The 26,667-nt window shown below is 52.8% G+C and overlaps 1 long non-coding RNA gene across 21 annotated transcripts in view; it reads left to right on the top strand.

The window, feature by feature from the left end:
* Positions 1-298: 298 nt before the first annotated feature.
* The window catches only part of LOC132374897 (uncharacterized), a 105,202-nt gene continuing 78,833 nt past the window's right edge, over positions 299-26,667 (top strand). For 3 of the 21 annotated variants that reach the window (XR_009505804.1, XR_009505809.1, XR_009505810.1), the window contains exons 1-6: positions 299-761; positions 12,916-12,959; positions 14,635-14,669; positions 15,068-15,170; positions 21,551-22,051; positions 25,164-25,336. This is a non-coding gene — a long non-coding RNA (uncharacterized LOC132374897). Of the gene's footprint in view, positions 762-2,087; positions 2,107-2,212; positions 2,625-12,915; positions 12,960-14,634; positions 14,670-15,067; positions 15,171-21,550; positions 22,052-25,163; positions 25,337-26,667 lie in introns of those variants that run through there. The other 18 variants (XR_009505820.1, XR_009505817.1, XR_009505819.1 and 15 more) reach the window with 14 other exon arrangements.

Below are 26,667 nucleotides of genomic sequence, written 5' to 3'. Positions count from 1 at the left end.
ATTAACCATCCCCGTGGCGATGATGACACTTTATTTTCTCTCCTGACCATTGTCACTACTATTCCAATTAAAATGACAGCGCCATGAGGGCAGGGCATTTCCTTTTTTGCCAGTACTGAGCGTCCAGGGTCTGGTGCCTAGCATAGGCTAAATAAATACACGGCATTTTTGTGAACAGAAGCCGGGATTCCGGCTGTCATACTTAATGACGAATTATAGTCTTATTATTTGGGGGGTGGGGTGGTCACAGTACGTCAAGGCGGGAGTCGAACCCGCCACCCCAGGCCCCGAGGGGTCTCCCCGGGTCCCCACTTCGGGCCGGTGGGGGTGGCCGGGGGGAGCCAAAGACGTTCGTGCGTGCGTGCGTGAGAGCGGGCGAGTCCACGGGGACGGCGGCGCGTGCGCCGCGAGTGAGTGGTTCAGCCGGGCCTTGGCTCATTGTGCTCGCCTCACGCTGGCCCGAGTTGGCGGCAGCGCTGGAGGTCACGGGCCTGTGAGCACAAAGAGGGAGCCGGGGGCCAAACGGGAGCGCGGCGGCGGCGGCGGCGGCGGAGGGTGAGGCCCAGGCCAGACCCCCTCCCCTCAGCCTCCCGCCCGCCTGCCCCGCCGCCGCCGCCGGCGGCGCCCCGCCCCTCCCCCAACCGCCAGACTAGCCTGGTGCGGGGGCCGCGCGCGAAGACCTGGGGGAGAGGTTGGAGCTGAGGCTGGAGTCGCCCGTGGGGGCCGAGCCCGCCGTCTACCCATGGCTGCTGCTGGTCTACGTAAGTGCCGCCCGTCCCCTCTTCCCGGACCCCGCCCCTCTTCCCCCACGGCGCGCGCTGAGCCCACCGAGAAACGGAGCGACTCGAGTCGCCAGACCCTCTTTGGGGTCCCCCTTCCCGCCCCGCCGTGGTTCTCCACGGCCGTTTCCAGCCCCCGCGCGCAGGGTGGGCAGAGGGGAGCCGGGCCCGGCCGGGGGCGCAGACTCGGCCGCGGGGACCCCGCGCTTCCGAGGGGCGCCCGAGCCGGGCTGCCGTTGGCTCTGTAGGGCTGGGGACCCCGGTTTCCCCGGGCCTGGATTGCTGGCGGGCTTGCCCTTCCGTACTTTATGATCTGACATGTAGGGTTTCTTTTTCCTGGTAGTTTATCCTTAGCGCTGTCAATGTGCTTAGCTTTTTTATTTTTGAGGACACCCTTTCCTCCCTCTCTCCAGTTTTTTGTGTTTTTGTTTTGTTTTGTTTTAGTTAGGCATTTTGTCCCTCTGATCTTGAGTGGGTGGGCTGGCTGGACCCTTGGAGAGGAGGCGTTGTCTCCCCTAATTTGAGTGGGTGGGCTGGCAGGCCCCTTGGAACGGAGGCATTGTGTCCCGTAATTTGAGTGGGTGGGCTGGCTGGACCCTTGGAGAGGAGGCATCCTGTCCCCTGATCTTGAGTGGCCTTTGGAAAATGACACGCCGAACGGAAATTTACACAGGCGTCCGGTGATTCCAGAAATGCAGGGTGTCTGGGCAGGTGGACGCCCGGCCTCTCGTCCCCCATGGTGGCGTGGTGCGCGTGTTCTTGTCTCAGGGTTTACGCTTGGGCCCCGCAGCCCACCTTTGGGAGGGAAAGCGCAGCGGGCGCCTTGGGCCGGCGCCTTTGGGGCGCCCTTTCGTGCGCTCTGCTTGCGGGGGACCGGCCTCCAGGGGACCCGGCGGGGAAGCCTGCGCGACCCGCCCCTCGCGCGGGCTCCGTGTGTGTCAGTTTGTGGAAACCGTGTCGCGGCCGGGGGCGGGGGCGGGACGCTGGGACCACCTGGGAGCCGTTGTTGACTCTGGTCCCGGTTCTCCGCAGTTCTCCGAGGTCGGAGGGTTTCCAGCCCGCCACTGCGCACTGGCGCTTTCTATTTTTGCTCTTCCTGTGCCCAGAGGCGCGGCTGAGCCTGGGCTCTGGCTTTTCCGGTTGGGTAACTCTGGGTGGCCCGGGTGGGCGGCCTGAGCAGTGGGCAGGGCGGGGAGAGATCCCAGGGGTGGGAAACTGAAAGTGGGGAGAACCTTCAGAACTCCAGCTGATCCACTTGCCTCGCCTCCCCGGCCCTCTTACTGCACTTGTCATGTACGGGTTGTCTGGCCGGCGCATTTTTCAAAATGTAATAATTTGTTTATCCTTAGTAGCCGTGAAGCATAGTTCACTTGTAGTGCACAGTTGTAGGAGTTTTGACAGATGATTGCCGTCAGGTGGCAGAGCAATCGCGTCATCCCATTTGCTGCCCTTTGGCGCCAGCGCGCCTCTAGCCTCTTGGCCACTAATCTCCTCTCTGTCCCTAAGGTTTTGGCTTTTCCAGAAAGTCAGATAAACGGAACAACAGCATGTAGCTTTTTGATTCTGGCTGCTTTGGCTCAGCAAAACCTATGCGAGATTCATCCCTGGTTTGTTTGTTGTTGTTGTTGTTGTTGTTTTAAATATTTATTTATTTCGTTATTTACTTAGCTGTGCCGGGTCTTAGTTGCGGCACATGGGATCTTCATTGCCGCGTGCAGTATGTTTTAGTTGCGGCGTGCGGGATCTAGTTCCCTGAGCAGGGGTGGACCCCGGGCCCCCTGCATTTGGAGCACGGAGTCTTAGCCACTGGACCACCAGGGAAGTCCGTCATCCCTGTTGTTGCAGGTATGAGAAGTCACTCCTTTTTCTTGATGTGTTGTATTCCATTTTCCGTTTGTCCATTTGCCTGCGGGTGGCAGGACTTGTGGGATGTTTCCAGTTTTGAGGGGATCAGGAATAAAGCTGCTGTAAACATCCCAGGGCAGGTTTCCATGTGAACTTGGGTTTTTACCTGACTCGAGAAAATACCCAGGAGTGGGACTGGGGTCTGTGCTAAGTGTATGTTTAACAACCCTTCTGCATCTTAGAAATTGGTATTTTTGAGTATTGGAAGAGTTTAGAAATCCACTGTGACCCAGCACCCAGGCACTTGAAACGAAGTTGAAAGTTCATCTGGAGATGGTCACGTTGTCCCCATCACTGTCTTTTATTCGAGGCAGAGCAAGGCCACAGATTTGTAACCCTTGTAAGGGAGGCCTCGTGTGCCCAGGCCTTGGCAGGACCTGGCTTTCTAGTGGTGGGTGGTTCTGAAGTGGAGAGCGTCTTTCCCTTGCTGGCCGGACCTCGCTTGGCAGGGTGCGGGGTGTGCTGCCTGCCTGGCCGGGCGCTCTTTCTGCCGGTCAGCAGCCGTTCCTGGTGTGTCTGTCCTACTACCAGGCAGGCGGTCAGGGGCCCTAGTGAAGTGCTCAGCGAGCTGCAGCCTTCCTAAAGCTTTGCGGGTAACGTCTGTTACCCTCCCATTTCCCTGCTGAGGAATTTTGCTTTCTCATGGTAAGTGAGGGGGCAGTACTTTATAAGAGTTCATATTTTGTGATGACTTGATGCTGAATACATTAAGAAAATGGGCTCCTTCCAGAAGCTTAACTTCTGAGAAGGTCAGATTACTCATGTGACCGCACGTTTGAAATGAGTGAGCTTGTACACAGAAGTTCAGCTGAGGTGTAGTGCCCCGTATATGGGATCAGCTGAGTTCCCAGAGGGTGGGGCTGCCAGATTTTCCCTGGGGGAGGTGTGGGTGGCTTCTCTGAGGAGGGGACACCTGCAGGAGGAAGTGCAAACAGCCACAACCACCTGTACGCGGAAATGTCCAGCCTCCAAAATGGGCTTTTGCGCAATTGACAAATAGGAGGGCGGGGTGCAGGGCGAGTTTTGTTCCTTCCGTGACTGAGAGTTCCCAGATATCCACTTATAGCTCACGGTGGCATTTCTAAAGCAGGATGGCCCTTCTTTTGGTGGGAAAACCGGGTCTCAGCTCAGGAGGAAGCAGGTGGTATCTTCGGCTGCCTGATGGCAGGGCAGGAGCCAGCGAGGGTGTGCAGTGGTCCTTCCCCTCCGTGACTCACTGAGGCTGTGGGCGTGGAGCGGCCCCAGCGTGACTGTCCCCTCCTGCTTCTGGCTTCCTCCTGAGAGCCCATGAGTCTCTGATGAATGCCCGCTGAGCAGTCACGCCCTTCACTCGACTGTGAGTAGTAGCTGAAGTGGGCGGCCGAGTGAGCCATCCCTCCCTGTGACTCAAAAAATATTTTCTGATCTGACCTCTGCTGGTGTGAGTCCTGCCTAATCTGAGCTCAGGTGGAAGGCAGGTTAACCCTTTGACGACTTTCCGTGGGTGAAGTAGCCTCTTTAAAGAGGAAGGGATCACCGGAAAAGCCTGGTATTCCGTACGTATGTGGCTGTTAGCTTTCGTGCTTCGGTCCCTAACATCCAAATGCCCCTTGTATGCTCTGTTCCTGGTGGGAGGAGCCAGAGGCAGACGGCCCTTTGGATATTCACTAGGCAGGAGGTGGCAGAGCTGCAGGGGACCCGCCCCCAGTCTACCTCTAGGAGCTGCGTCCTTTTTTCCTTAATTAAATTAAACTTTTTATTTTGAGATGATCATAGATTCTTGCACAGACGTCAGAAATAAGTCAGATACATCCCACGTTCTCTTTACTCAGTTTCTCCCGATGGTGGCATCTTACAAAGCTACGCACCGATGTAATGATTTCATTGGCATTGGTACAATCAAGATACAGAGTGTTTGGTGTCCCTTTTGAATTCGGGGACCTGTAGGGTGCGACTGGCTGTGTCTGCGCATCCCTGGGTCCCGGGCCGGCGCACGTCTCCCAGGAAACCCCTCTCCTCCCTCTTTCTTTCTGCCGTGTCCTCCTCTCGTGGTCCTGGCGCTCTTCCCCAGTGCGTGCGCCTTGTCTCCCTGGCTGTGGGATGACAGTCCTGTTTCCTTCCTTCCATTCAGGGTGCTGCCTGGGGGCCTCTTTGGCATCTTCTCTGTCCCTTCAAGCTGTCCCTGCCGTTCCCACCAGCCGGGTCTCCTGCCGAGGCTGTTCACAGAGGACGTGCCGGGTGTCTGTGCGCGGTCCTCTGCAGCTCATGCGTGGCTCTGTAGTGCCTCCCTCACCGCCCGCCTTTCTCTTCCTTCCCGGACTCTCTCTCCCCACCCACGGCCGCTGTCGCGGTGCCTAGCCTGGGGCTCTGTTCCTCGGCGCACCCGTGTGGGACCGGGCCCTCTTCCTGTCCATGGCGCCTGGCAGGGCTGCCGAGTCACAGGTTCCCGTGAGCTGCAGTTGGGAGGTCGGTGGCTGTGTGCTTCACTGAGTATTGACCTTGGATGACGATGCCTCCTCATCTCTGAGGGGCTTCCGTTTGAATCCCCTCAGTTAGTCATGGGGTGCGTGGCCGATGCCCGGAAAGCGCGTCAGACTCACACCAGGTGCATGGGCAGCCGGTGTGTGAGAGAGGTTACCTCTGAGAACGCTGGTCCTTTGAAAACCTGACGCGTCTTTTCCCGGGTGGGGAAGGGGTTTTGCAGGCTGTGTGCTGGGGGGCGGGGGGCCGCCACGGTGTGGTGCCCACGGGGACGGCGGGAGTCGTGGGGCTCGGGGCGGGGAGCTCTCGGGAAGGATTTGCACATCGCGTGGTGGTGGTGACTCACGTTTCCCCTGGTGTGCAGGTGGCTCCCTGGCGTCTGCTCTGTGCTCACCCTGCGCGCTGAGTGAGGCTCCCACCGGGGAGCAGGTGCTGGGGCCGCAGGACACGCTGGGCCCACACCTGGTCTGGGACAGACACTCGGTGAAGGGGCGGGACAAGGGGAGGAGGAGCCACGCTGGGTCTTGTGGGTTTTGTGTCTTTTTAAATAACAGCTTTGTTGAGATCGCATTCACACACCAGAGAACTCAGCCATATGAAGTGTACAATTTAATGGCTTTTACTATATTCACAGAGCTGTGCAGCCATCACCTCTAATTCCAGAACATTCCATCAGCGCAAAGGGCCCGCAGTCCCCTGCCCCAGCCCCTGATACTAGGAACCTCCTCTCTGTGTCTGTGGATCTGCCTGTTCTGGACGTTTCCCATCAATGGAATCACACACTGTGTGTCCTTCTGTGTCTGGCTTCTCTCACTGAGCGTCGTGTTCTCAGGGTCCGTCCACGTTGTTGTGCGTGGCAGGGCTTCTCCCCTTTGTATGGCTGAGTGATGCTCCCGTGCATGTGGCCCAGGTCGTGGGGTCTCGAGGCCCCTGGAGAGGCATTCGTTTGGCTTGGTCCTGGGGTGGGGTGACGCCAGTTGCACTGATACGGTGCTAACAGGACCCCTTGCTGGAGTGGGAGACAGCTGGAAGGCTGAGGGTGCGGCTCGCCTTGGCCTTTGAGACCGTGGGGTGGAGGCCATGCTGCCGCTTGTCGCTCGGGGAGCGCCAGGCGAGTCCTTCTCCAGCTGTGCCCCCTTGGAAGGGCCTCCTCCGTCCCTGGGCTTTCCCTCCCTTCCCTTCCCGGCCTCGGCCTCGGCCTCAGGCCGGACTGCTCTGTGGCAGTAAAGCATTTTCTTTGGTGAGGGCGACAAAAGTTCTGGTGGTGAACTTTTGGTCGTCGTGTTCCCCCGTCCCACCAGGGTCACTCCACGACGGCCCCTCCACGCGGACCCCCGGCGTCAGGCGCTCAGCACTTGCAGCGGCTCCTTGGGTGGCTGGGCGGCCTGGGCTCTTACGGGTGGGCTAGTTTGGATTGAAGCAACTGAAATGGTCTTGTCACCCCTGGAGCCCCCGTGGCGCCCCGTCCTCCTGTGGACACACCCATGCCCGTCCTGCAGAAGGACGGCTGCCCGGACAGCAGGACGTCCCGGCCGGTCCTGGCTCTGCGCAGACTGGCTTCCGTGAGCTGCGGACCCAGGCGTGGAGCTCAGGCTCAGGGTCAGGTCTGGAAACGCTCCCGCAGGTGTGGCGGTAGGTGAGGTGGCACACGAGCCACGCGCGGCCCTCCTGGGAGCCACGTGATGAGTCAAAAGGAGGAGGCGAGGTACGTTTTCATAGCATTGTACGTAAGCGAGTACAGCTGAAATGCTACGTTTTCAACGTGCCATTTAAAGAGTTACTGAAGGGCACTTATACTTTGTGTGTGTGCGCGCGCACGCTCTTAGAAATCTGCGTGCATCTTGTGCTCACAGCACATGTCACTGGAGTGGGCCAGCGCACACCATTGCCCCTTGTCCAGGTGGCCAGGGGCCGCTGTGGGCACAGTGAGGCTCTAGACCCCTCTTCCTCGTGGGGGCTCCTTCCTTGGACCCTGGTCATCGGGGCCCCTGTGTGCACAGCGGGTCCCACCCACCCGGGTCAGGGCCACGGGCCCACCGTGTCCTGCACCTTGTCCATGCCCTGGGAGCCACGGGCCCGCTCCCTCTTCTCTCTTCCTCCTCTACCTGGACTTTGGCCTCATGGGGTCCCGGCAGCCCCTTCCTGTTTTCCCATGTTGACAGTTCCTTGCAGTGCCGGTCTCGCGGGCAGGGTTTTGCGACGCGGCTCGGTCCCGAGACCAGCCTGGTTTGTCGCCTGGCCCTGCGGGGAGAGGGCCGGGTCGGCGGTGGGAGGAGAGCCTCCTTCCTGGCTCTCTCCTTTGCATCGCTTTACCAGGCGGTTCCCCTCCTTGGCCTGGCTTGTCCTCCGGTACGGTCCTGGGGCCAGGCAGCACCCCCTTGCTGGGGGCCTGCGGACGTCCGGGGCGGACTGTGGACGGGACCCGTGTGATGCTCCACAGCCAGTCTCTCTGCCACCCCCGCCCCTGTGTGAGATGCACTCATTTTCAAGTGAAAACCTGTTCGCTTCTTGAATACTCAGGCCCACCGCAGGCGCTGGCCCTCCCCCTCCCCCTTCACCCCCTGCTCCCTCCCCTGGTGAGTGGGTGCTCCCCAGTGGGGCCGCAGGCTGAGAGGTGAGGCTGAGCGCCTTCGCTGGGCCTCGGGGCCCTCTGCTCACCCGCCTGGCTTTCCTCCCAGACGGAGAGCCTTCTGTGGATTTTCCACTCTTCTCTGCTCTCAAAGCCCTGCCACTGGGAGAGGCAGAGAGACAGCCGGCAGACCTCCCGCCGTGTTCCATCTTCCCTGCCTTTGACTCTTCCCGCTGTGCTTCTCCACTTTGGGAAACAGTGTGTGCATCCCACCCTGGCCGCTCTGTCCCACTTGCCTTGGCCCCCACCCCAGGGCTCCGGAGGTGTGCAGAGCCTCGGGGAAGAAAGTAGCGACCCCCAGCCCGCAGGCCGTGCCCCCTGCAGCCTGCTGGGGAGCGGGGACCGCGGGCAGAGGCCCAGCGTGCTCCCCCTCGGCACCTCCTGGGCACTCGTGCCCTCAGCAGATGGTGATAGAGAGTGTGGTCCCTGCTTACTTCAGGCCGGGGGCCCCTGGGCCAGCAGCTTCCCCACCAGCTGGAACTGGTTAGGAATGCGGGTTCCTGGGACCCAGACCTGCTGACTCTGAAAGTTTGCGGGTGGGCCCCAGAACTCCACTCTGACCAGGGATTCTGTTGCTCATCCCGCTGTGATGCCCCTGCCTCGGAGGCCCCCTGGGTCCCGGCGTCTTCCTGCTGCAAGTGGGAAGAGGAGGACGGAGTCCACGTCTTGTCTCCTCCCTAGTCTCTGCCCCCTGCCTCTCGCCGGGTCCTCCAGGGACGATGTCTCCAGATGTCGTGCCCCTGTCACCGTGAACCAGCCTGCGTGCTCAGGGGTGGGCCGTGCCCTGGCAGCGAGCACCCAGGAGGCCTCCTGTCCAGGCTCCTCACGCCGGGCGCAGGGCCTGCGGGGATGAGCGGGGGCAGAGCCAGGCCTGTGGGCGTCCAGATGGAGTTCCTGTTCCCACACCTGTCTTCACGGTCAAGGAGGAGGCAGGGGCCTGCCTAGTGGGACAGCCAGACTCCCCCGCCCCATGGGCGACCCCCGCCCTCACCTGAGCTGGGCAGGGGAGGGGAGCGGGCGGACGGGACGGGCTTGGTGGCGGCTCAGGCCTGATGACAGCTTCCGGCTTCCGCACAGGGTGCTTTTTCAGGCGGGAACGGTTGTGCTTATTGCGGTTGTTTTCCCAGGATCCCGGAGTGAGGCCGCCGGCTCTGTGGTGAGCAGCATTCCGCTAAGCCTGTGCGTGGCTTCCTGCGGAGGCTCTGACGCTGTTAATGAGAAGAGCCTGGGTTAGTCACTGACTCAGCAAGCAGCCAGCAGCGGGCCGGGGCTGTGGCTGGGACGGGGAGGCCGGGCGTCCTGTGCAGCGAGCCCAGGGCTGGCCTCAAACCCCGGAGTTCCAGGGCTCCCCCGGGGGAGGAGGTGCGGGTGCTCCTAAGCGCGGGCTTCCTCAGGGCTGTTCTCAGTCGGACCTTTCTGGGTCGGCTTCTGGCGTCGCTCTGTTCGGAAAGCCTGTGAAGCAGAAGAGACCACAGCCGAGAAGCTGTGAGAGCTTCTGAATCATCGATGGTGATCAGGGCATCTTAAATCATATGACTCAGGATGGTCGCTGGAAGCTGGCCAGTCCCTAAAGCAGCATCCTCAGATCGTAGGAGGCACGTCGTAAACTGTTTCCTTCTTTTCGTTCTGGTTGTAAAGCTTGGGAAAGCTTGAGTTCATCTCATCACAGATGAGACCACATTCCAGGCCCCTGTCTTCCCAGGTCGGCGTGATGCGGCCTGAGACGTGGTGGCTCAGCCAGGGCTGTGGCCCGCGTGCCGTGAGGGCCCCTGCTGCCCCTGCAGGAGGAGCGTCTCTGGGGCGCGTCCAGCCTCCTGGGGGCGCCGAGGGAGGGAGCGCAGTCCGAGCCAGCACGGGCCTGCCACGCGGCGCACGCTCAGGCACACGCGCCTGCTCACGGGGTCCTTTCAGAGCGCGCACGCTGTTTTGTAACTCCACAGTGGTGACCGGAATGAGACACTCCTGGGTACTGTCATGTCCTCCTGTGGCTCTAGGACTTGTTCTTACGGGCCGTGCTTGCAGGGTAGTGTATTGGCCTAAACGCAGACATGAATTTAGCAGCTTGAGATGACGCACACTGATGACCTCCCATGGTTTCTGAGGGCAGGGATTAAGAGCAGGCGGACCAGGGGATTCTGCCCGAGGGTCCCTCAGGAGGCTGCAGTAGGGGCTTCAGCGGGGGCTGCCCCATCCGAAGGCCGGACCGGGCGGGATGCCTGGCTTCCAGGAGGCCCCTCCCGTGGCTCCTCAGCACGTGGGCCCCTGCAGGGCTGCTGAGGCTCCTCAGTGCACGGGGGCCGGCTCCCCTCAGGAGGAGTGTGACGGGGGAGAGCGTTGGTGGAAAGTTCTAGACCCTCCTCCTCATGCTGTGACTACCTCAGCGCCTTGTACACTGTGCTGTGTGCGTTTGTCTCTGATCAGACCCTGCGGGACAGCGTGGCGTCTTCTCTGCTTTCAGTGGTTACAGGAGCCCAGGGAATTCAGGGCTGCCAGGACTGTCTGTCTGGACTCACTGGATGTTGTGGACCAGGAACAGAGTCTGTCGGCCACGTGAGTGTCTTAGATGCTCAGTATTTTACTGCTGAGGTGGAGGTACTTTTAACAATACCTTGCATTTCCTCCTGTAGATTTTGTTGTTGTTTTTTGTTTGTTTTCGCCACGCCGTGCAGCTCGTGGGATCTTAGTTCCCCAACCAGGGATTGAACCTGGGCCCTCGGCAGTGAAAGCTCAGAGTCCTAACCACTGGACCGCCAGGGAAGTCCCTATTGTTGTTGTTGTTGTTGTTGATAGCTGTTTTGAGGTGTAATTCCCATACTCTTCACCTCATCCACCTAATACGTGCCGTTCCCTGCTTTGTAGTGTATTCATTGAGTGCAGTCGTCACTACTACCAATTTTAGAACATTCCATCACCCCGAGAGGAAACCCCATCCCCATTAGCATCCCTCCCATCCTCCTCCCCAGCCCCTGACAACCAGGAACCCACTGTCTGTCTCTGTGCACTTGTCTGTTCTGGACGTTTCCCATCAGTGGAATCACACCCTGTGTGTCCTTGTCCGTCTGGCTTCTCTCACTGAGCATCGTGTTCTCAGAGTCCATCCACGTTGTAGCGAGTGTCAGTGCTTCACCCTTTTTCATGGATGGATAATATTTCAGTGTGTGGAGGGACACATTTGTTTATTCGTTCATCTGTTGATGGACATTTGGGTGGTTTCCACCTTTTGGCGGTTGTGAACCACGCCTCTGTGAACATTAATTTTTGGGTTTTTGGTGTGGTTTTTTTTTTGGCTGCATTGGGTCTTTGTTGCTACACGCTGGCTTTCTCTAGTTGTGGTGAGTGGGGTCTAGTCTTTGTTGCAGTGCGCGGGCTTCTCATTGCGGTGGCTTCTCTTGTTGCGGAGCACAGGCTCTAGGCCCGCGGGCTTCAGTAGTCGCAGCACGTGGGCTCTGTAGTTGTGGGGCATGGGCTTCTTTGCTCCGCGGCATGTGGGATCTTCCCGGACCAGGGCTCGAACCTGTGTCGCCTGCATTGGCAGGCGGATTCTTAACCACTCCGCCACGAGGGAAGCCCAATGTTCAGGGTTTTGTGTGGACGAATATTCTCGTTTCTCTTGGGCAGACACCCAGGAGAGGAATTGCTGGGTCATTTGCTAACTGTTTAACCTTTGAGGAGCTGCCAGACTGTTTCCCAAACCCAGCCGTCCTCACTGTTTTCTGCCGTTTGCCAGGAGTTCTTGGGGCCGATTGTTCCCATCAGTGGTTCTTCCCCAGGGTTTCTGGGTCAGCAGTGGCGCTGATGCTGCGGGTCGGTTCCCCCGTGTCGGGAACCACTGGTCTGCAGGGCTGTCCTGTGCTGGACCGCGTGTGCTCCATCTCCCGCCCCCGGCCTTGTCTACGTAATATGAGTTCAATGGATATTTACTGCTCCGTCCTTGGTAAGTTGGAGGATATTATTAAGAACGATAGAAGATTGTTTTTTTCCTTTGCCTTAAAAATAAGATTCTGGGCAAAAGGTCACATATCGTAATTCTATTTACAAACGTCCAGAACGGGCAAATCCACAGAAACAGAGAGTGGATTAGTGTTGTCAGGGGCTGAGGAGGGGATTGGGGCGCGTCTGCTAATGGGGTGATGGGATATTCTGGAACTAGATAGAGGTGATGGTTGCCCAGCTCTGAATGTATTAAAACCCACTGAACTGTATACTTGAAGCGGGGGCCCATTCTGTGTGAATTATATCTCAGTAGGGCTGCTGTTGCAAAGATGAGGCTTAGGACACAAAGGGTGTTTCTGGAGTTGTTTGACCTGTTAGGACCGCTGCGCCGTGGGGGGCCCTGTCCTGGGACCCTCCGGGCATCCGTGTCCTGGCCCGTAGGGGCTCTGCCCGCATTGCCGTCCTCCACTGTGAAGCATGGAAATGGTGGCCTGGTCTGAGAGGGGCAGTCGCTGTCCCGGGGCAGGGCTGGCAGCTCTGGGCCTGACCATCTCACCTCCGGCTTCAGCCTGTGCTCTTCGAGGCCCCTCCTCACCGCGATAGGAACCTTCACCGGCGGGGCGGAGGTGCAGTCTGGAGTTACAGACCGTCCACACGATGCGTCGTCCTCACTTGGTTTCTGCGGGGTCTTGGGTTAGCTGGCTGCCAAGACCCCGGCGAAAGGCCAGAGCGACCCCCGACGTACTCCTTGGGGAAAGCGGTGAGGCCAGGAGAGCGCCGCTGTGGCCAGGAGGGAGGACCGCTGCTCGCCCGCTCCCAGTGGTTGCATGAGTGGTGTTTCCCCATTTAATAGATGGAAACCGAGGCCTGCGGTGGTTCAGGGACTCAGAGGCAGGCCTGTGGCTTCCAGGCTGCAGGAGCGCCCGGGGGAAGTCCTGCGGAAGGAGGGTCGGGGGCTTCAAGTCCATCCCAGTCCCTTCCCCGCAGCCCGCTGGGTGGCAGGGCGCTGCAGGAACAGGCGCTCCCTGAGCCAGCGTGTCCCACGTGGCAGGACATGGCCCCAGCGCTGTGGGTGGAGCTCTCTGGTGGGTCCCGCGGGTCGGGAAATGAGGCGGGGAGTCCCGGGGGCTGCAGCACCCGCCTCATCTGGTCGCCCCCATCACCGGAGCGGGGAGGGACGGCTCTGAACCCTGTCCCGTTGTCTTTCAGGACAAACCTCACGATGCTGCTCACAAAATCAGCGAGACCATCCGGTGAGTGTGGCGCCTGCTGGGGCGGGGCCTCGGGGTGGGCCAGTCTTGAGTTCCCAGCAGCGCCCCAGCCGTGCGCTCCCCCATTCCTCCGTGCTGATCCGTGTCAGCATCGTCAGCATCGAGGAGGCTTGGGAAGTCAAGTCCTCTGAGTGTGACCCAGGACAGGTCTTGGTGCTTCGTGAGCTGGCTTCCTGTGGAAGAGGCTGGAAATCCTGAGTGGCCAGCTTCGCGAGGGACCCCTCCCCTCTCCCGTTATCATCTTGCTTTACTCTTCTCCCGTGGGGTTTGGTGTGACCTTTGGGTTTGGGCCGCTCTTCCCTCTGTGAGCCTGCCCCGTGCTGTGCAGAGGAGGCCGGGTGCCCGGGAGGCTGACCCGGGTGAGGTCTGGGAGGAGGGCCGCCTGCTGTGTTCTAGTGGGCTGTCTCGTCACGTGGGACCTGAGGGTCTGCGATGGCCTCCAGAGTGCCCTCGGGGGCCCATGAGAGGAATCCTGCAACCAACCGCTGTTGGCTTTAGAATGTTCCACGTGTGTGACCGTGGCCCTGGCATCTCACTGCATTGTGCCTTAAAATCCTTAGCTGTGTTGCCACTGCCTGGGCCACACGCCATTACATCTGCTTGAATCTGGGGCGGCCGGGCTGGCAGCAGTACAAAAGGCTGTTTAGTACATAGGGGTGGTACTCCCCCCTCTCCGTCCTGTCCTTCCTTCTAGAGGCGAGCATTTATCAGTTTCTTCTGTATTGTTTCAGGTTATATGTATGTATATATTACTGTAGTATATTAGTATAAAATCTATCTTAGGGTTCTCCAGAGAAACAGACCCAGTGATGTCTGTGTATATGAGATTAATTTAAGCAACTGAGTCACACGACTTCAGGCTGGCGAGTCTGAAATATGCAGGACAGGCCAAGAGAGGCAGACCCAGGGAAGAGTTGATGTTGTAGCTCAAGTCTAAAGGCAGTCTGGAGGCAGAATTTTATGTATACACATACAGATGAATTGCGTATAATATAGTACAGAGGGGTTCTGTGTAGTTCACCCAACTTTCTCCAATGGTGATGTCTCACATAACTGTAATAGCAAAACCAGAAAATGGACATCGGCATAATCTACAGACTTTATTCACTGTGCATGTATGGTCACGTGTATGCACGCATGCATTCTTGTAACCTCCACCTCAAACAAGACGTAGATCGGTTTCATCCCCACAATATTTTTATCCCTCTTAAATACATAAATACAGATATCCTGGAGTTGGCAAGTGTTGTGAACTTAGGGAAGCAGTGTACTAAGGTGTTCATCAGAGAAGAGCTGGTGTCCAGTTTAGGTTGTCATCATCACTTCCTGATGTGAATCCCAAATTACTACTTTGGTTTTTTTCTAGTATTAACAAATTCCTGACATGAGGTGGATCTTTGACTTACGTAGCATCACTAGATGACCTCTAGTGCGCAGACATGTGCCGGGCCAGCTCCTCGGGCCTCTCTTTGTTTTGAGGGTGGTGGGACATCAACACCAGACTGAAGGTTGCCCAGATCTCTCCCAAACCCAGATTACCCCCCAACCCCTGTTTTTAACCACATCAAATGTATTTATTTAATACTTTGACTCATGCTTTTGGTTTTGATCTTCTTTTGAAAGATTGTTTTTCTCTTTTTCCCTTCTCTCCACATAGGAGGAAAAGAGACGTAGAGTTACATCCAGAGAATGGTAAGAATAATAAAGCTTTTTGTTCTGTGCAATATGTAATCTTGATGACTGAAATTACTTTTCTGAAATCTTTTAAAAAGAAGAACTTTATAGTGAGTTGAGAGGGTGAACATAGATAGCTTAAGGATGCTGGGTTTGCGGTCAGGTTATTAACCTTGTGATTCAGGTAGAATTATCTTACAAAGAATGAATTGGGGGTAACTGGCAGTTATCAGAACTAGATCTAAAAGTTGTATTAAATATTAAATGTTGAGGTAATATGTGCCTTTCAGGGCTCCTGAGATGAAGATTGATTTTTGGTGGGGGGGGTGTGGGTAGGAAGGAAGACCTTTTGAAAACTGCCTCCACGGGAGGAGTCTGTGAAAGTCATCCTTAGGGTGTGTGATTTTGCTTGACAGAGTTGCTGGACCGCTCCCTGCAGAAGAACCGGGAAGAGTAAGACCAGGAACACACGTGGAAGAAGAAGAAAGAGATGATAAAGTAAAGCCTGGTCACCTCCAGGTTTGTCACTTCCACCTTAATCTCAGAACCCATTTGGTTTTAGGAAAGGGAGTCAGGGTGTGGGGAGCGTGTAGGAACAGAATGACTTTCACTAATGATCAAAATGACCTTGGATTTAGCTCAAATGCTCTTCAAACTCATTTTTCTGCTGGTTCTCTATGTGGAAGGTGTGTTACGTGGCTCTGGTGATAGTAAATCAGCGGTAGGCCTGGAAGTCAGCTGGACCTCTGCTACTTGATCAGTCAGTCACAGAGCTTCAGTCTGTCCCCTCTCCTGCCTGCGTCTCCTGCCCATGAGGTCTTTGTGAAGGTCTCATTTTCAAACACATGAGGTGCTAAAGTGCTCTAGTATCGTCCAGGTATAAAGTTGCATTCTTAACTGAGATCAGACCAGTTCTTTCCCCAGACCTCCAGCTCCTTTGTAAAATCAGAGTTTCAGGTTCTATGAAATACGGATGTACCCACTGAGCCCCCATGGGAGTTGGGGGGGGGGTAGGAGAAGGGATTGGGGATCTGTTACTGGAAGCGTTACCATTAGACAGCACTGCCCCATATGACAAGGGGCTGACATTGGTCGGGCACAGGTGGTAGAACAATAGCACATCCCTTTTGGTTTTATTAAGACGTTGATTAGAAGTTTCAGCTCAGCAGAGGGGCAGCACCCTGGGCAGGCACTGGGCCTCCACCATCTATGGATCCTCCCCTCCAGCACCCAGGCTAGATACTCAGTTACCAGCAGCCCAGAGGGCAGGAACAGAGATCTGCCAGGCTGGCCTTCCCAGAGGGCAAGTGTAAGCAGCACAGCCAGGAATGTGAGCGACAGGCTTTGCTGGGTTGTCGAGAAGGAGGGCGACGTCTGGTTCGGAATGGCTGGAGTCAGCGCTAGCCTCCCCTCGGACACGTGCACTGGGCCCCCTGGTCTCAGGCTCACACAGGCCTCCAAAGCCCTTCCCTCGGGATGGCGCTCAGACCCTCCACCCAGCCCACCCTCCCGCCCCAAACACCAGCAGGTCAAGCACCACTCAGAGAAGGGGGCCTTTAAAGGGCTTTAGAAAACCTTAGAATCCGGATATGGAAGCTACTATGTTTCACTTCTGGCTGAGAGCTCTGCTCCCAGAGCACAGGATGGCCGACGGGGGCGAGATGGGAGGGTCTCGCTGTGACCCCGAGGCACTGCTGGCCTTTTCAGCCACATGCCTGCCTTCCTTGGAAATACATTTCATTAACAGCCAAAGGGAACACCCTGAGAAACAGGAGGAATTATTGGTTCGTTTCAACCCTTAGCAACAGGGAGTTTTCACCACTGTGTATTTCCTCTGCTCTCTGCAATGCGCTGGAACTTTCCTTTGGGCTAAATGAGCCTCAGCTGTCCACGGCACCCTACACACTTGGCGACTCCGCCTGACCCGGGAGTGCCCTGGGCCCCAGGGACAGGGTCCCTCCTTCCTGACCACCCCCTCGTGGGAGTGCTGAGGCCTGTCAGCCCCCAGCTCTGGGGGCTCAGCGTCCCCTCGGAAGTGACTGCGAGTCAAGCTCCCCACCGACCCCCTCCGCCCTGGTCTCCCTCCCGCCAGGGCCGCTTCGTGCGCGGTGCCGGTCGCCCCTCCTCAGGGGGGAGGAGACCCGGGCCGACTCCGCTCCACTGACCTGCCGCTGCCCGTCCGGGACGTGGCCGAACAGCCAGTAGGTGTCGGGGAAGCCCCGAGGGCGGGCGCCCTCCCGCACCCTCACCACTTGGTGCTGCTCCGGGTGGAGCCCACGGCCCGGGGGGCAAGAGGCGCGACAGGGGTGGGAAGGAGACGGGGCCACGGGAAGCCCGGGCCGGGGCGCAGAGGCAGGAGGCGGCGAGGGGGGCCGGCCCAGCCGCGAAAACGGTGCCTCCGCCCCGCCCAGGCCCAAGCGGCCCTCAGACCTCCCTGCCGGCCCCTGGGCTCGGGGTGGGTGACGGGCGCGCCGAAGAAGCCGTCCCGCTCGAGCCGTCCAGAGAGGCTGGCCCAGGGGTTGTGCCTGTTCCCGGCGTGGGGCGAGCGCCAGGGCCTGAGGGTGTGGAGCCGTCCGGCTGCAGGTCACAGGCTTTGCCTGTCGGAAAGGAGGGCTGCGATGGGGCTGTGCCGACGGAAGGGGAGGTTGGAGCCGCCCACAGTCCCCGTTTGCCAGGCAGAGCTTCATCGCGGACCCTGTTCTCCGCAGCTGTGCGCAGCAGGGACACCCAGGCCTGGCGAGTCTGCGCCCCACCCAGGGCCGCTGGGTTCCTGCGCGGCAGCCCGGCATCTCCTGCTGAGAAACCCCAGAGACTGTGCTCCGTCCCCCGAGCCCACCGCAGCGCTGCAGAGCCCAAGGGGGCCTGGGCTTCACCCCAAACTTGAGGAAGCCACACCTGGGGGCCGTGGCACAAGCGGGGCTCCCACCTTCCCCGCAGGAGCAGACCCCGCGGAGGGTCTATCTTTTGGAAATAAATTTGGACTAACAGGTTTTACCCACAGAATCTTAGAGCTGGGAAAATCCTTTGTGTCATTCATGTAGCTTCATAAGATTTTTTTTTAATGAAAGGATGGATTTCCTTGAGCAAGAGTGAATTTCCAGGAATGGGTCCCTGGATACCAAGGACTGTTTTGGGGAAGAAAGATGAATCTATTCTGTGAACGCCTTATAGAACTTATTCTATATTGTAGTTCTGTCTGGAAACACATGTACCGTTGATCTTTGTAGCAGCCCTTAACATCCTCAAGAGAAGCTCTCATTTCCTCATTAGTACTTGTTATAGACTGAATATTTGGGTCCCCCCAGCGTTCACATGTTGACACCCTACCTCCAACGTGATGGTATTAGAAGGTGGGTCTTTTGGGAGGTGATTAGGATTTGATGAGGTCATCGGGATGGAGCCCTTATGATGAGATTCTTACCCTTGTGAGAGTCATGAGAGAGCTGGCTTTTTCTCTCTGCTCTCTGCCCTGTGAGAACACAATGAGAAGTGGACAGTCTGCAACTCAGAAGAGAGTCCTCACCAGAAGGCGATGATCCCGGCACCTAGATCTCAGACTTTCAGCCTCCAGGACTGAGAAATACATTTTTGTTGTTTACAAGCCCCCACCCCGCCCCGTTTATGGTACTTTGTGACAGCAGCCCAAACTGACTTAGCACTCTTTTCTTCAAGTAAATGGAAGAATTTGTGGAGCCCATCCATTTTACGATACAATTTCCCAAATAACCAAGATTCTCCCTGTACACTCTGATTTGTCAACTTTTTTATTTATCAAAATTGTTATAAAAAGTTTCCATATTTTTTCCTAATAAATTGTTTCCAATCCATGTTGTCACTATAATGGTTCTATGATATTAATAATTTGAGCCCCAATACCCTGCTTAAAATAATCATTTATTTGTGTTATGAATACGTTCAGGGTTCAAATGCAAAAGTTTTAAAAGGATATACTGTGTAAAACATCTATGTCATCACTCTGAAGGAAGGAAGGAGGGAAGAAAGGAAGGAAGGAAGGAAAAAACATTGAATTTGCCCTCAGTTTAGCTGCCACTTCCTAAGGGAAGCCCTTTCCAACTCCAGACCCCCAGGCATCACAAATAAGCTCTCGTGGGACACTGTCCATACTGTTGCACGTCATGTTTCCTGAAAAGCTGATTCTGAGACAAGGACAGACTTTCAGGAAGTTTCTTGGGGTGTGTATTTTGGGATAAACATAGAATTACCGTATGACTCAGCAATTCCACTCCTAAATCATTAAAAACAAACACTCAAACAAATCTGCATACACACATGTTTATAGCAGCACTATTCACAATAGAAAAATCATGGAAATAACCCAAATGTCCATCAATGGATGAATGAATAAACAAATTGTGGTATATACCTACAGTGGAATAGTAATTCAGTCATAAAAAGGAATGGAGCAATTAAATATCAAACAATTACACGGCCAAAAACATTTTTTTAAGAAATGAAATACTGATACATATTACAGTGTGGATGACTTGCAAACATCATGGTAAGTGAAAGATGCCAGACACAAAGGTCACACATTGCATGATTCCATTTATCTGAAATCTCCAGAATAAGTAAATCCATAGAGAAAGAAAGCAGATTGGTGGTCTCCAGGGCCTGGTAGAGCGAAGTAGTATCTTCTTAATGGGTACAGAGTTTCCTTTTGGGGTGATAAAAATGTCTGTGGGAAGAAAAAATTTTTTAATTGGAAAATGATTGATTAAAAACAGAAGTCTGTGGGGTATTTCTTGGTACTGCCTTTCCCAATTTCGATAGTAAATGGTCAAGTGCACAGTAAATGGTCAAGTACAGCAGCCATGGTTTGAGAAAGAAATGATGACCAGGGCTCAGAACACTCACTCAGGGACGAGGGTGAGGGTCACCCCACCAAGTAAGCCATCCATTTTAGCAGAGATATTATCCAAGGATGAGGGGACTTGAGAATGGATAGCACAGGAGGGAGACAATGACTATCAGTTGTGGCCTTGAGGCCACCTACAGTAACAGAGGCTATAGTTCCACCCACTGACCCTCCTTTCACTAGTAGTTCACCTCAACTCACCCTCTCCCCTAAAAACTATCCATGGAAACTATGAAAGAGTTGTTTCCAGAACTTATGCAAAGACATTGATCCAAGTAAAGGCAACAAAAGCAAAAATAAACAAGTGGGGCTATATCCAACTAAAAAGCACAACAAAGGAAACCAACAACAAAATGAAAAGGCAACCTACCGAATGGGAGAAAATGTTTACATATCATATATCCTATAAGTGGTTAGTATTCAAATTATATGAAGAACTCATACAAAAAAAATAGAAAAAATATCCAACTAAGAAATGGGCAGAGAGTCTGAATAGACATTTTTACCAAGAAGATACAGAGATGGACAGCAGATAATTAAAAAGACACCTAAAATCACTAATCAGCAGAGAAATGCAAATCAAACCACCAAGAGATGTCACCTCATACCTGTTAGAATGGCTAATATCAAAAAGACAGGAACTAACAAGTGTTGGCAAGGGTGTGGAGAAAAGGGAAGCCTGTGCACTGTTGGTAGGAATGTAAATTTTTGCAGCCACTATGGAAAACAGTATGGAGGTCCTCAAAAACTTAAAAATAGAACTATCATACGATCCAGCAATTCCACTACTTGGTATTTGTATGAAGGAAACAGAAACTCTAATTCAAAATGAAATCTGTACCCCCATATTCATTGCAGCATTATTTACAATAGCCAAGACTTGGAAACCCCTGTGTTCATCGATGGATAAATGGATAAAAGACATTAGGCATATATATATATATATATATGCCAAATTATTTATATATATATATATATAAAATTCAGCCATGAGAAAGAAACAAATCCTGCCATTTGTGACAACATGAATGGCCCGTGAGGGCGTTATGCTAGGTAAAATATGTCAGACAGAGAAAGAAAAATCCTGTATGATCTCACTTTATACGGAATTTTAAAAAAAGCTCATAGATACATAGACTGGTGGTTACCAGAGGCAGGGGGTGGAGGGTGGGTGAAATGGGTAAAGGTGGTCAATATGTACAAACTGGCAGTTATAAAATAAGTCCTGGGGATGTGACTATAGTTAATACCATATTGCATATTTAAAAGTTGCTAAGAGAGTAGATCTTAAAAGTCCTCATCACAAGAAAAAAAGATTTCTACCATGTATGGTAATGGATGTTAACTAGACATACTGTGGTGATCATTTTTTAAATTGAAGTATAGTGGATTTACAGTATTATACTGTAATAACAATATATTAGAACACAGTGATTCAATATTTTTATAGATTATACTCCATTTAAAGTTATTATAAAACATTGGCTGTCCTTATAGCTTATTTATTTTATGCATAGTAGTTTGTGCCTCTTAATCCCCTCCCCTACCCCTATCTTGCCCCTCCCCCCTTTCCTCTACCCACTGGTAACCACTGCTTTGATGTCTATATCTGTGAGTTCATTTCCTTTCTGTTACATTTATTCTTTATTTTTTAGATTCCACATACGAGTGATAACATACCGTATTTGTCTTTCTCTGTTTGACTTATTTCAGTAAGCATAATAGTGTTGCAGCAGAAATAGAAATGAAGTTTTTCCTCTCCTGAAAATAAGGAAAGTAAAGGAGACAGTGAACAGGCTAGAGAAGACACATAAACTGGCCTGAAAGGGTTAATCGATCCTAGTTTTATTTAAACTGTTACTAATCTGTAGTGTCTGTAACTAGATTTATCTTTCACAAAGCTAAATTACATTTTGTTCCTATCACTCCCTAGCTGTCTATGTAAATGACATCCTGCATCTGGTGCTTAAGCTCCCTGCCCTCTCTTGTAGCCAATCACCCTGTGTAGCTGTTTGCATTTCAGGAAGCAGATGGCAGGCAGATAACGCCGAGGCAAATGAACCCAATTACCGGTCCGCCGGACCCAATTACCGGACTGCCTGACGCCAGCGATGACGGTTTTGAAATAAGGCAAGAAGAAGAAGAATGCAGGACTTTTACCACTTTGCTCCTTATTGTGACTCCCTGGACTGCGGTGGCTGCCCGAGGGGCGGGGACGCCAGCTGGGATCTCCAGGCGTGTGTGGGCATCGTGTCTGCAGCCAGCGTCCCCGAGGCCACGCTCGGCCCATAATCACTCAGTGAAGCTGCGCCACGACAGCGCGGCCGACTTTTTCTGGCACTGTGAGGACCTGTGCGCATTGCAGGATTCTGTGCCTCTGCCCGCCTTGCGCGCCTCCCTGCGGGAGGGCCTGCTGGACTTCAACGCCGACCGCCTCCGCGGGGTGGACTGGGCGCCGCCCCTGAGCACCCTCTGCCCCCGATCTGTATCCAGAGCTTCTTCCAGCCACGACTTGGCGAGACAGGTTTGTAGTTCCCGCTTCCAGGGGTTCTCATGTGGGCGCTGCGAAGCGGGGTTTTAGATGGTGCAAGGTGGAGGTGGGCACTAGAACCGGTGCCCAGTGCCCGGGTGTGCGTGCACTAGACGGGGCGTGCGGCCTAGGACTCCTGCCAGCTCGGTGACCCCGGCCGAGTGCTTTAAGTCTTCTAGGTCTCAGTGTTCTCATCTGTAGCATGGGCTGAACAGGACTCACTCTCTGTGGTGGTTACAAGGTCGCATTCTGTTAATGCTTGTAGACTCTACAATGTAGAACACTTAGCGCAGTTTGGAGCATCGTTAATTGTTTGACAGATGTTACCTGGTCTGTTGAACGACTTTGCCTGGTATACGCCAAAGCGTTTAGGAAATGGATATATCCCAGCTTCATTTCCTTTCCATTAAAACAGGGCTCAGGAAAAAAAAAAATCTTTTTTTCAATAGTCGTATCATATAGTGGAAAGAGCACTGGTGTGAAGGCAGCTTAGGGTTTGAATTCCAGGGCTTATGCTCTCTGTGGCCTGGGCAGGTTACTTTTGAACTACAATCCCCACACTTGTAAAATGACATGAAAAACCACTCTTTCTGTGGGTTCTTAGAATTAATTAAGCAGGTTATGTGTGTATAGTATCCTGGCACTTGAATGAGTTGTCAGAACCAAGGGCTGCTGGAGACGATGCTTCTGCCCTAGGTAATCTCCCCTTCTACTGGGCGGCAGGTAAACACAAGCACAGTAGTCAGTGCTCTGGAAGAAGTGAGATCTGGTGCTACAGATTTTTTTTTAATTTAATTTTTATTTTATATTGGAGGATAGTTGATTTACAATATTGTGTTAGTTTCAGGTGTACAGCAAAGTGATTCAAAGTGATTCCGTTATACATATATGCATTCTTTTTCAGATTCTTTTCCCATACAGGTTGCTACAGGATATGGAGTAGAGTTACTTGTGCTATGCAGTAGGTCCTTGTTGATTATCTATTTTATATAGAGTCGTGTGTATATGTTAATCCCAAACTCCTAATGTATCCCTCCCCCCCACCTTTCCCCTTTGCAGAGCACAGAATCTTGGAAGGGAAAGTTCAGGGTAGGCTTCTTGGAGGAGGTGCCATCCTTTCTAAGGATATGTAGAAGCTCCTGGGGTGGCAGGAGGGAGCAGTGTGTGTCAAAGTTTGAGAAATATAAGAAAATATGGCAAAACTAAGGTACAGGACTGGAACTCAGGGTTTGGGAAGGAAATGAGAGTTGATACTGGAAACCTAGTGGGGCCCAACAGAAAGGGGCCTTCTTTGTCCTGTCAGAAGTTTAGATGTTTATCCTGAAGGCTGTGGGAAACCCTAAAGAACAGTGAGATGGACTTCTGGTTTAGAGACTCACTTGGACCTCCACGTGGAAGGCACTTGATTGGGTGCAGGGTGAATTGTAATCTAAGGGTCCCACTTACGTTATAAAAGGTTGGACTGGATTTTGCAGATCCGAGAGGGAATGGGTGGGGCCTGGTGACCAGTTAGAAAAGGGAGGGCAGCAAGTATGGGTGACGGTTTACAGCTGCATCTTTTTGTGAGATACAGAGCACAGTACGAAGGGATTGGCTGTGGGGAGAGGATCTTACTTCATCTTCAGTGCTTTAGAGGGGCCTGGTAGACAGGTCTGGGCCCAAGGTACAGATCTGGGCTTTTTGGGAGGACAGGTGTTTGATGGCATGGGAGAGACTTAGGTTACCCACAAGAAGATCCAAAGAATCATAGGTCTGAGGGCTTTTAAAATGGGTATATTGAGGATGTTTATAAGCTGAAAGAAAGTAGCCAGCAGAGAAAGGGTGTGAAGATCTAGGAGAGGAAATGATTGTTCGTTTGTTTTCAAAAAGCTGAATACTTATCGTGTGCCTGGCCCTTTTCTAGGATCTGGGGTTCTCGCCGTGTGTTATCTCTTCTGCAAGGACAGCTCAACTCATCCCCTGGTGAAGAGAAGTCAGATTATTCTTTGCATCCCATTCAGGTGTAGGAACTGTTCTGTATCTCTGAAGGGACTTTACTTAACCAGGGTAATAAGTTCGAAATCAAAAGAAATTAGAGCTGGAAGGGACCTTTAAGGCCACTGTACTTAATTTTGCCTAATATTTTATATTGATTGTAAGAAAAATTTATTGCAGAGCCCATTCTCTTCAGAGTTCCTTCACTGAACTTTCTTTATGTCTTTCATCCAGTAGGTCTAGCTTGTAGATATTGGCCTCCTCCTAAATTTGCTTCTTCATTCACATTACATTTTGCCTGGACTATGGCAGAAGCTCCTGGGTGGTTTCGCTGCCCCTGGACTCAGTTCCTCTAAGTTCATCTGCCTACTCGGGTTGAGTGATCTTCTAACATGAAAAGATACGCCTAAAATAATGCTGCTAATGGCTTGCCCACACAGAGTTAGTGCATACTAGCCGCCCAGAGTGTGCTCTGCACAGAGGCGTGTAGTCTGAACTGTGCTCTGCCAAGCCTCCTGGGGCTCTTTGGCCCTGAGGAAGGAGAGCTTTTTGTGATCACTCCCTTTATCTAATTGTTCCTGCAGCAGCGGGGCAGCTTTTTCTAAGCAGCGGAGGCACCCTTACGCAGCCAGTGGTAGCCCCAGGGCTCATCACCTGTGGGATACAAGCCATGCTGTCTCCCAGGCTTGATTCGACCAACATCTCTATTTTCTGTCCCCTCTCACACTTGGACCCCTGGCGTTTAGTTATCCCCACCTGCAGTATTTACAGTGCGCAGCAGGTGTCAGGCTTGAGTGTCTTTGCACAGGTGCTCCCTCTGCAGTTAATGCACCTCCTCCTAACTCTGCATAGCCTCATCTTTCTCGATTGTACTTCAGGGTTATCATGAAGCCGTCACTTAGACATAACTTTTTGCCTCCATAGGAACCTCTGTGCATAAAGTTTATGGTTCTTTATCTCATGTGATTGAAAAATTTGAGTTTATACATGGCCCTCCTTAATGAGGCTTTAAGGGCAGGAGTCGTTTCTAATCCTTAGCACAGAGCACATGCTTTTTTTTGTTTTTAGATGCTTTTTAACGATGATAAAATGTATGGTTTAAATCACTCATTTTACAATAATTTTGCTTTAGGTTCTGACAGAAATAAAGTCTCCAGAAGTTGTGTTCCTGCAATAAGAAATAAAGATGTGACCTTCCAGTTGTGTAAAGCTCTTAAATGCTGTGTAAGTGCGTCGGGTGCGCTAAGGAACCTGGAGCTAAATGGGCTAGTTCTGAGAGAGAGAGACTTAACTACATTAAAAAAGGTAAGCCTTCATTGTGTCCTGCCGACATTTAATAGTTGCTTTTATGGCAAACTAAACGGGTAAAATTTTAAACTGTTAAAGGGATTAAAGGGATTGAATAAATAAATTAAAGGGATTGAATAAATCGGCCACTTTGGGGCACCTGTGTCTTGCGAAATGTCCAATTGGAGATGGAGGTTTAGAAAGTGAGTTTCAGTCTTGTTTAAGTCTCTTCCCATCAGACTGGTCTTGTGATTTCCTACACACCATGTTACTTCCTGTCTACCTTTTCTTGGTGTTGTTCATGCCTGGATTGTCTCCTGTACCTGCTCAAACCTTGGTCCATTCTCATTTGTACCATGGAAGTTTGTCATGCCGGATACTGTCAGAACTAATTTTACTTAAGTTTGTGTTAAGCTGCAAAGCACACATTTTGTATATTTTCTGTTTTTTGTGTTTGTTTATATTTTTATGGTTTCTCTTCAAGAAATATTATGAGAAGGGAAATAGGAAGATGTAAAGAGCAAAAAAGTCATCATTCTCTTTAAATTGTTAGAACATCTATCTGCAATCATAATTAAAATGCACTGTGGTATGTGTTTAAAAAGGAAATATATGTAGTGTCCCATAGGAGCAGCAAAGTCGGTGGTGTCAGTGGGGGTGTGTCATGGAAGTAATCACAAAGCAGGTGACTGTTGGTTGGGGTCCTGAAACATTAGTGTGTGTTCCCTGTGTCCAGTAGTGGTCTGGAGGGGTCAGGAAGCCTACCTTTCAATTTGAGGGAACAGAGGGTTTGAGGTCCTCTCTCTTCTATTGCTCTAGTGTACTGCATAGCAGCTAATAAAATACTGGGTTTATAGTTGATATTTAAATCACTGATTGATCATCAAGATTGGGATGTATCATTGGAAATGAAAATAGGAAGAGTCTTATGCTTTTTAGGTTTTTCTTTTTTTCCTATGTCTCAGAAGGCTCTTTGACAGGGGACTTTTTATTCTCCCATACAATTCCATGAATACTTTTACCCTGGCACTTATTTTAATGGCATTTTCAATTTATAAATGTCTTTGAAACACATAAACTATTTGAGGGTAATGACCATGGCCATTGGTGGCACATCTTAAATGTGCATCGTGTTAATTTTTGAGTGTCATGTGGTCTACCATCAGTGCTTCCCTCTTTCACCCAGTTTTCTTCCGCATTTCCTTCTCCAAATTTGTCTCATTTTTCTACTTTCCGTTTTGCTTCTCTATTCTTGCTTTCTCTTTCCCATTGCATGTGTCATTCTTCTTCTTCTCCTTCTGACTTCATTATTATGGCCAACCGAAACCTTTTCTAGTATGTTCTCTATC

This window comes from Balaenoptera ricei, chromosome 1, assembly GCF_028023285.1.
Source record: "Balaenoptera ricei isolate mBalRic1 chromosome 1, mBalRic1.hap2, whole genome shotgun sequence".
Classification (NCBI taxonomy): domain Eukaryota; kingdom Metazoa; phylum Chordata; class Mammalia; order Artiodactyla; family Balaenopteridae; genus Balaenoptera; species Balaenoptera ricei.
Note: the sequence above shows the minus strand (reverse complement) of the source record. Positions and strands in the feature narration are given on the sequence as shown.